A 7803-nucleotide genomic window follows, 5' to 3' on the forward strand; every position below is an offset into this window, starting at 1 on the left:
AAGCCTACAAGAGGTTGTGTGCTCAGGTGGTACCCATGAATGGAGAATTGCTGTATGGCCCAGGAACTGCTCATGTCCTCCTCTGTCCCCAGAGCCAGGCATTTCCATGAACTTCAGGTGACTCCATGCACTGATGTTTACCCAACCACCTAACCACATGGTTTAGTGGCAGTAGCTGTCCTAGGAAGGGGCAATGGTCAGAATAAAGAGTCCTAAGGTCTGTTTTCCAGCCTTACTGTGGCTGAGTGTGCATGGGAGATACGGGTCTGTTCTTCACCTTCCAGCCTTCCCGCCCTCCGTCCCTCCCCATCTCGGGCAGAGCCCTGCGGTCCCCCGGGCAGGGCTTGTGCCTCTCCCACCTTAACAAAGCTCAGCATGGGATACTTGTCCCGCACAAAGCCAGGAGGGTTTTAAAATTAAGGTCACTAGTTTGTGCACATCCTTCCATTGTGCACATCCCATCCTGCCACTGAGCATCTCCCCTTTGTGCGATATTGTGCCAGAAAAGTTTTGGTACCGAAGGCCAAACCATCACTCAGGGTGGCAGCAAGAGGCTGAGCCCTGGAGACCCAGGAGCTTACAGCCAGCTCTCCCCAGGGGTGCAGGATAACTCTGCTCCCTCCCCTGTTGTCTGTATCACAAGCAATGGTGAGACAAGATCCATCTCTTCCTACACAGGCAGCAAGGCAAGCCTCAGCAGCAAGCCCAAGTGCTGCCAATGTACAATCCAAAGCATCAGTCTATTCAAACACCATAATGACAGCAAACCCCTTCCAGGAGAAAAACCACCAGGCTCCCAACCAGCCTCTTTTCATCTGTCTTTATTTCTGGTTCAGCTTGGGCTGTCACAGGAAGGGGTCGGGCAGATTCCTCCCCGCACATGCGGAGTTTGCGATTCTGCTGTCATTGCTCTCTGTGACGGTGCAGGGTTTGCTAGTGGGGGGATCCGACTGTGGTCCCTGCAGCCCTCTGCTCTGTGGGTGCTGTGCGTCACACCGGGGTGCTGGCTGCCCAGTAAGGACAGCTTAACCAGCTTACTGGGCATGGGGAAGGGGGTCGTACAAAACATGATGGAATTTCCACAGATCTAAGCTCTAAGACTTCTTACTCTAGCTCAGGAGCTGATTTTACCTTCATGGAAATTGTCTGAATGTATACTAATATCATTAGGGGCACAATTTGGTTTCATAGTATAAAAATCCAATTCGCTGCTAGGATGCAATGTCTCATGCTCTTCCCCCGGTGCTCCGCAGCCCAAAAGTGCTGGGAGCATCTGATACACATTGGCAATCTTTTTTTTCTGCCAGCTGGAAAATTCTGGTAACGAGAGACTGATCAGGACATTTTCTGTCATTGTGCTTCTGTGTTGAGAGCAGATACAGGAGGGATTTGCTGATATTTTCCAATCCCTGGGCTGCAGGATTCCCAGCAAATGCATTCTCTGGGAAATCTGGTGGGAGGAAAGCTCGTGGCCTTCAGGTCAGGACCACGAGCACTTTTACCCTCAGGACCTGCAGGGCTGGTCTTGGATGGGGTTGCTGTTCCTGGGAAGCGAGGCTCGTGCTTGGGGGGCTGCTGATACCTCTGCCTTTACATCTGCAAATGCACAAGCATCAGAGAAAAGAGGGGGATTCAGGATTAGCCAAGGGGAAAGATTATTGCTGAAGGGATGAGGCTGGGGTGTGAACTGGCAAGTTGCTCAGAAAAACCTCCTGATGGGAACCGTAAACAGCATTAGCTTAGTGTGAGGGAGTCAGGCCAGGTTTACGACACAGATAACCCCCCAGCAGAGCCCACCTTGCTGCAAGGAGGGGAATACAGTTCCGCAGTTTCCAAGCTGTGACCTGGACACCACCAGTGCCTCCAGATCATCCCCATTTCCCAGCCAGATCTGATCTCTGCTGAGCTGTACGCTCCTCGCGCCCTGTCCGGGGCCAGCTTTCCCTGGCGTGCCGCAGAGCTCAAAGCTGTGGGCTGCTCCGTGCCGAAGAGCGGTGCAGCCCACCGCTGCCCTTCGCGCTGGTGCAGCCCCCTGCATCCACAGCCGCTGAGGGGCTGGTGTGCCCAACCTGCCAGCAAGTCGCGGGGCCAGACCCCCTGCCAGTGCCAACTGGGCAGCTCCCCCGATTGCCATTAAACACCCAGGAATTAACTGCAGAGAAGGAGCTTAACTTCTTTGCTCAGAGGAGGAGTTTGATTCCTCTCGCTAATACACCCAAGCGCCTGCCTTGATCTTCCCATTCGGGGCCTCTGCAAAGTCCTGGCTCCACTCCCTCTGCTTTTCCTCCATATGCACTTAATTAAGGCATTAGTGAAGTGAGACATCCCCTTTCCCTCACCTCATCCCCCCTTTAAGGCTCCAGCTGTTATTTTAGGGGAAAGGCAGTCTTCTGGAGATTTCATAGGACCCCCTAAGCACACAGTTCCCTTTCCTCCCCTCGCGCACAGCACATGGGAGCGGCAGAAAGGGAATAGCTCAGCCCGACATCTTCCCTGCGAGTCTCCTGTGACAGCCCTGAGCTCTTGGCAGAGGTAGGAGACCACGGGGCACGACCTGACCGCTGTGGCAGCTGCCCGGGAATGTGCTCATGCCTAAGTGCGGCTCTGGGCATGTTTGCACAAGAGCAACCAGGAGTGACTCAGCCAAACCAGTGAAACTGGTATTGGTGGGGCAGGTCTTTCCCATGCTGAGATTCTTTAGTCTGCTGTTCAGAAATGATTTCCTTTTGACAGCAAGCTTTAACGCTTGAGCAGCACGGCCGGGCGATGCAGGAGCAGGTCCCCTGTGAGCCCTCCTCGCCGGGAGCAGCCCCTGCGGCTGGAGCAGGGATGAGGAGCAGGGAAGGTCTTTGCTGCACCCGTTGTGCTGAATTGGGGGTGGCCAGGAGAAGCAGCTGCTCTTGGGGACATCGCATGAGCGATCTGCAAAGTCATAGCGATTTCTGTGTTTTAAATGGGCCAGGAAGGGGCTGGGGAAGATTGGCAGCAAGGACAGAAATCTCTCACTGCCAGCTGGGGTGCGTGGTGATGCATTTTGTTATTAGCAGGGTGCCTGAAATAACAAAAATTGCCCCAGGGAGACGTTGTTCTGGGGAAGTGGTGCTTCAGCAGGTTACATCCGCTCACCCCTCTAATTACGCCCAGAGTAAGTCTGTCCTCCCTTCTAAAGGCTGCGATTTGCTCATCCTCTCTGTCAGGGACCGGGAGGCAGCCATGACATTTAAAGGCAAAACGCAGCAAGGGAAGATAAAGCAGGAAAGAAAATAAACTTTCTCAACTTATACCTGTTACGGTTCTTCCTCAGACAAAGTGCCGGGCTCTGAGGAAGACGATGGTCGCTGGAGCACAGGCAGGGAGGGATAGGGACCCAGCGCATCTCCCCTGCTGCAGGGCAGCAGCTTGCCTGGGACAGCAGGCAGCAACAGGAGGTGCCCCCCTCCCCATCCCACCCCGTGAGCCCAGGCAAGCCCTGGCCCCTCCGTCCCCAGCGTGGTCAGGGCCGAGGTGTGTGGATGTCCCCATCCCCAGCGAGCTGCAGACTTACTTTGGTGGTGGCGGTGGGGGGCTGCCTGCAGTGGGCACGGTGGTGGCTCCCGGTGCTCCCGGTGGCACAGGGTCCCCATCTTCCTGGCCACATAGCGGCAGGCTGGTGGAAAAGGGGAGACCTGTCTGCTCGCTGCAGCAATGCAAAACACCAGCTACCCCGAAAAACCCTCCCCAGAGAGCCCAGAGTGGGACATCTTTGTGAGCTGGGGATCCTCGCAGAGGAGGATCGGCTGGGGGTTGTGCTGGACCCGTGGTGGGTTATGGCTGAAAGTAACAGAGGAAAGGGAGAGGACTGGATTTAGAGGGCTAAAAGGGAGTAACCGTGTCTGGTATCCTGGCTGTGTTTCAAACCACTCCAGCACCAGCCTTTCTCCCCCCACAAGCCAAGGCTATAAAATATGCAGAGTATTTACCGTGCAGAAATCCCTCTAAGCTCTCTTGCCTCAAACAAGAGGTTTCCTTACCATTGATAATTACTCAGACCATTTTCTCCTGGGCTCAGCAAAGCTGTCCTTTCCAGCCAGCCTGTCTCTTCCTCTCTCTTCTCTCGCAGTCAGCTCTGCAGTGGTTTTATTTCTTTACAGCCCAGCTTCCTCCTTCCTTCCCTCCCGCGGGGATGTTGCTCCAGTAACACGCGGTCACACGCGGGGAGGCAGGCTCAGCCTGGTGCTGCCTCCAGGCAGGGCTGTGCCGTGCCAGGCGTGGGATCCTTGCACCTCCCCAAAAGGAGAAAGCGCTCTGGGCATCGGCTGCCAGCAGTGGCACCGAGGTTTGAGCCGGCCATGCCGGAAAGATGGCTTGGCCTCAGCTGGAGGAGCTGCTGTTGGTGCTTTGTGGCTGATGGAGGACCTGGGTTTGAGGAATGGGAGGTAAACCTTGTGCTGCGATCTCTAAGCTGAGCTGGAGAGGATTGCTGCAGCATACATTTTGCTTGTGTGAAGCAGGGGTGAAGAAAGGGACGTTTCTTCTCCTTTTCTGCTGCTGTCTGAACACTGCAGGTATGGAGGGATGAAAACGTCCTCCCTGCCCCAGCCAGACCTTCAAACCCTCTTATAGTAAGTACACAGGGGAAGGTGAGGGTGACATCCCTAGCAGACTCCCCGCCCCAGCCAGACCTTCAAACTCTCTTATAGCACGTATGCAGGGGAAGGTAAGGGTGACATCCCTAGCAGACAAGATGTAGGCAGTAGCATTGGCCTTGGTTTCTCTGCGGTCGTTCCCCCGTACCATCTCCAGAGCACTGCTTGATTTTTGTCCTTGGGGTCACTGCAGCTAGTTACTAAAGAAATGCAGGTTTTGTCCATCCTTTGCAAAACTTTGCGGTTGTTTATGCTTGGTATTTATTCCTTAATCTCGAAGTCAGGTGAATTCTGAAAGCTTCTGCTTTGCCCTTTGACCAGGGCAATGTGCTTCCTATCTCCAAACCAAGCACTCCCTGATTCAGGCAGGTCAGACTTTGGTTTCGATGGCCTTGCCTTGGGATTGTATAAGGTTGGCCAGAGACACGGTTGATGGAGTGCAGGTATTGCATCTCACGGCACTGCAAGTCAGCAGCCTGGGCTGCTGCAGAAGAAAGTGCAAGATCTGTGTGTGAGATAGAGAGGAGCTAATGTCACTCCACCCTACCCTCGGTTTTGTTCTGGTGTTCCATGTCGGAAGATTTGAGTAAGCTCTGATGCACTGGGCTGAAAACTGTAAAATGCAGCATAGAAACCTTTGTTTCAGCTGGCGTCCTGTCATGCTGCTGTGTGGTGTTAGTGAAAGGGAAAAGGTTGAACGGACATGAAGAACGACCTCTGCTCTAAACCATAGAGGACTCCTCATCACATCATCAGATGTCTTCGAAGCCTGCAGATGCAAGATTTGTAGGTGTTTAAGAAAAAAAAAAAATTGAAGAAAAAAACGCCCGAACCCTGAGCATCCCCCTCCAGGCCTTCCCCTCCAAACCCCCTATCCTCCAATCCTCTCTGGAGGACTCATCCTTCCATTTCACAGAAGAGCTCACCAGGACGAGGGGAATGATTGCACCACAGCCTCGTGCTTTAACAAATAGTGAAGGTGGCTGGAAGAGTAAACTGCTCTTTTGAGGCTTTGCTTTCAATTGTTTGGTTTTCCCTGACTCCAAATCCAGCATGTTTCAGATGGGTGTTATCTGCCAAACGTGCACTGCAGAGCTGACGCCTTGGGTTTGCAGAGGCATCCCTCTAGATGGTGCTAAGCTAAAGAGAAAAGGCGGGTGGTGAGAGGCCTTGGAGGAGAGGTTGTCCTGTGGTGCACTGTCTCTGCACATCTGGCTGAGGTCTCCTGTACTAGCAGAACATCTCCTCTCTCTGCTTGCTCCCAGCGAGGCACCCATCTGTTTGCACAGGTGCTCTCCCATGGCGCTCATTGTGTCTATTTGCAGTAAATACTTCTCAGGCCCTTCTTCCACTTTCATATTTCCCTTGCTGATGTGTGAGGCTCCACAAACGTATCACGATTTTAATTAGTGCATCTGCTCCTATCCATGCACTAAAACAGAGTAGTTGATTTTTTTTAACAGCAAAAATCCATCTTAGCTATTTTTTTCCACTTCAACCAGTTTTACTGAGCAGCACAACTAAGACTACATCATCTGAGTCCTCTTCTATCTCATGCATCATTAGTCAGAATCTTAACCAAATTCAGGCATAGATAATGTATGGTTTATTGATGTGGGCAACTGAGAGAGAATTCAGCCTGCTGCCAGAGAACAGCAAGGATCATTGGGGATTAGCTGTAAAGGGGAGGTCTTTTAGATCAACAGCTGAACAGATTTTACTTTGGAGTCACAGATGGGCAGTAAATAAGCTATTGAAAGAGAGCTATTGTTAGAAGAGACTTTTTAAAAAGAATAGCTACATTTGGGTCTGTTTTTCTTCCCACTAAGTATAAGTAGGGGGAGAACAACTCTATTAACCACAATAGCACTGTACTGATGCAATGCTGCTGGGAGAGGAGAATCGAGCTCCTCTCCCCATGCCTTGTTCTGCAGAGGGAAAAGATGTTCGTACGCGCCGATAGTATCAAGGCATAACCTGCTGTTTTCGGTAGGGCTGCAGAAGACAGCTCTTTGGCACAAGCAGGCTTAGCTCGACTGGAGCCAAGGAGCATTCAGCTCCCATCCAGGTGCATGACCTAGAGAGCAACCTGAGAAGCGAGTTTTGGTGTGGGTCCTGTTCCTATGCAATTAGCTCTGGCTGCTGCCCCAACATCACTGCTTCTCTCAGTCATGGAGAGAGGCTGTTACAGGTTTTAATTACTCCCCAATCTAAATTTGTTGGCCTGAGCTTTGAATGTGATTTCTGCTGATACAGTGGAGAAAGACTGCTTTTGCCAACTTCTCCTTCCAAGAATGGCTCAGCTCCATTTGTGATGAGTCCATAAACTGGATTAAGAGCTCAGGGACAGATTTTCTAGTATTTGAAACCCATAATCTGGGCTTGGCTTTCAGAACAGCTCAGTCCCTTTGTAAGCAGCAAATTATGGTCATAAGCACTCAGCGCTTTGCAGTTTATATCAGGCTACTCGAGGCCATGTTTTCTGTAAAGCACAGCACCCAGCACTCCAGGACTTTGGGAAAAGCAGGGCTGTTATCTGAGTGCTAACATGAGACCTGAGCTTTTCTGAAGATGAGACTCCTCAGCTTCTTGATTCTCCTCCTGAAGAAGTGCAAGAACCTCTAAAAAATTAGTTGTCAATTAATCCATGGGCTGCAGGCCACCTACCATTAAAACCTCTGATATTGCCCATGACCACGGAACATCAACCTGTGAAGTTAATGAGGGAGCTCATCTCCAGCCATCAGCCTGACTCCGTTTCAGAGCATCTCTGCTGTAGCCATCTCTGTGACCTGTGGGTTCTGCAGCTAGACCTGGAGAAGCCTTTAGTGTGAGTGAATCTAGAGCTGTTGCAAGAAGCGATGTGGTCACAGCTAAATGCCCACTATTTTCCCCATTTTGTTGGTGGATTTTACCCTCAGCATTGCTACACCTGCCCTTCTCCCAGTACTTCAGCTTAGCTCCACAGTTGTACCTTTCTTTGAGCACCTGCTTGGTTAGGAGGAAATAAGCTGGGCGAGATGGATTTAGGGGTCTGGCCCAGTTCAGAGGAAAGAAAAGGTGATATTTCTTGCCCAGGGGGCTGTGTCACTGCAAACTGGCTGAGCATCGTGGCTGCTGCTCTGGAGCAGCTCAGTGGGCCGCAGGGCAGCAAGGAGGAAAAATGCGCTTCTGTAAA

General features: G+C 51.9%; 1 long non-coding RNA gene across 1 annotated transcript; it reads right to left on the minus strand.

Moving 5' to 3' along the window:
* Window positions 1–805: 805 nt before the first annotated feature.
* Window positions 806–4220, minus strand: LOC142043581 (uncharacterized). The gene is made up of 3 exons (XR_012654084.1): window positions 4011–4220; window positions 3545–3646; window positions 806–1596 (listed from the first exon to the last, which is right to left on the minus strand). It is a non-coding gene; the product is annotated as an uncharacterized LOC142043581 (long non-coding RNA).
* Between the last annotated feature and the right edge of the window lie 3583 nt (window positions 4221–7803).

This window comes from Buteo buteo, chromosome 23, assembly GCF_964188355.1.
Source record: "Buteo buteo chromosome 23, bButBut1.hap1.1, whole genome shotgun sequence".
Classification (NCBI taxonomy): domain Eukaryota; kingdom Metazoa; phylum Chordata; class Aves; order Accipitriformes; family Accipitridae; genus Buteo; species Buteo buteo.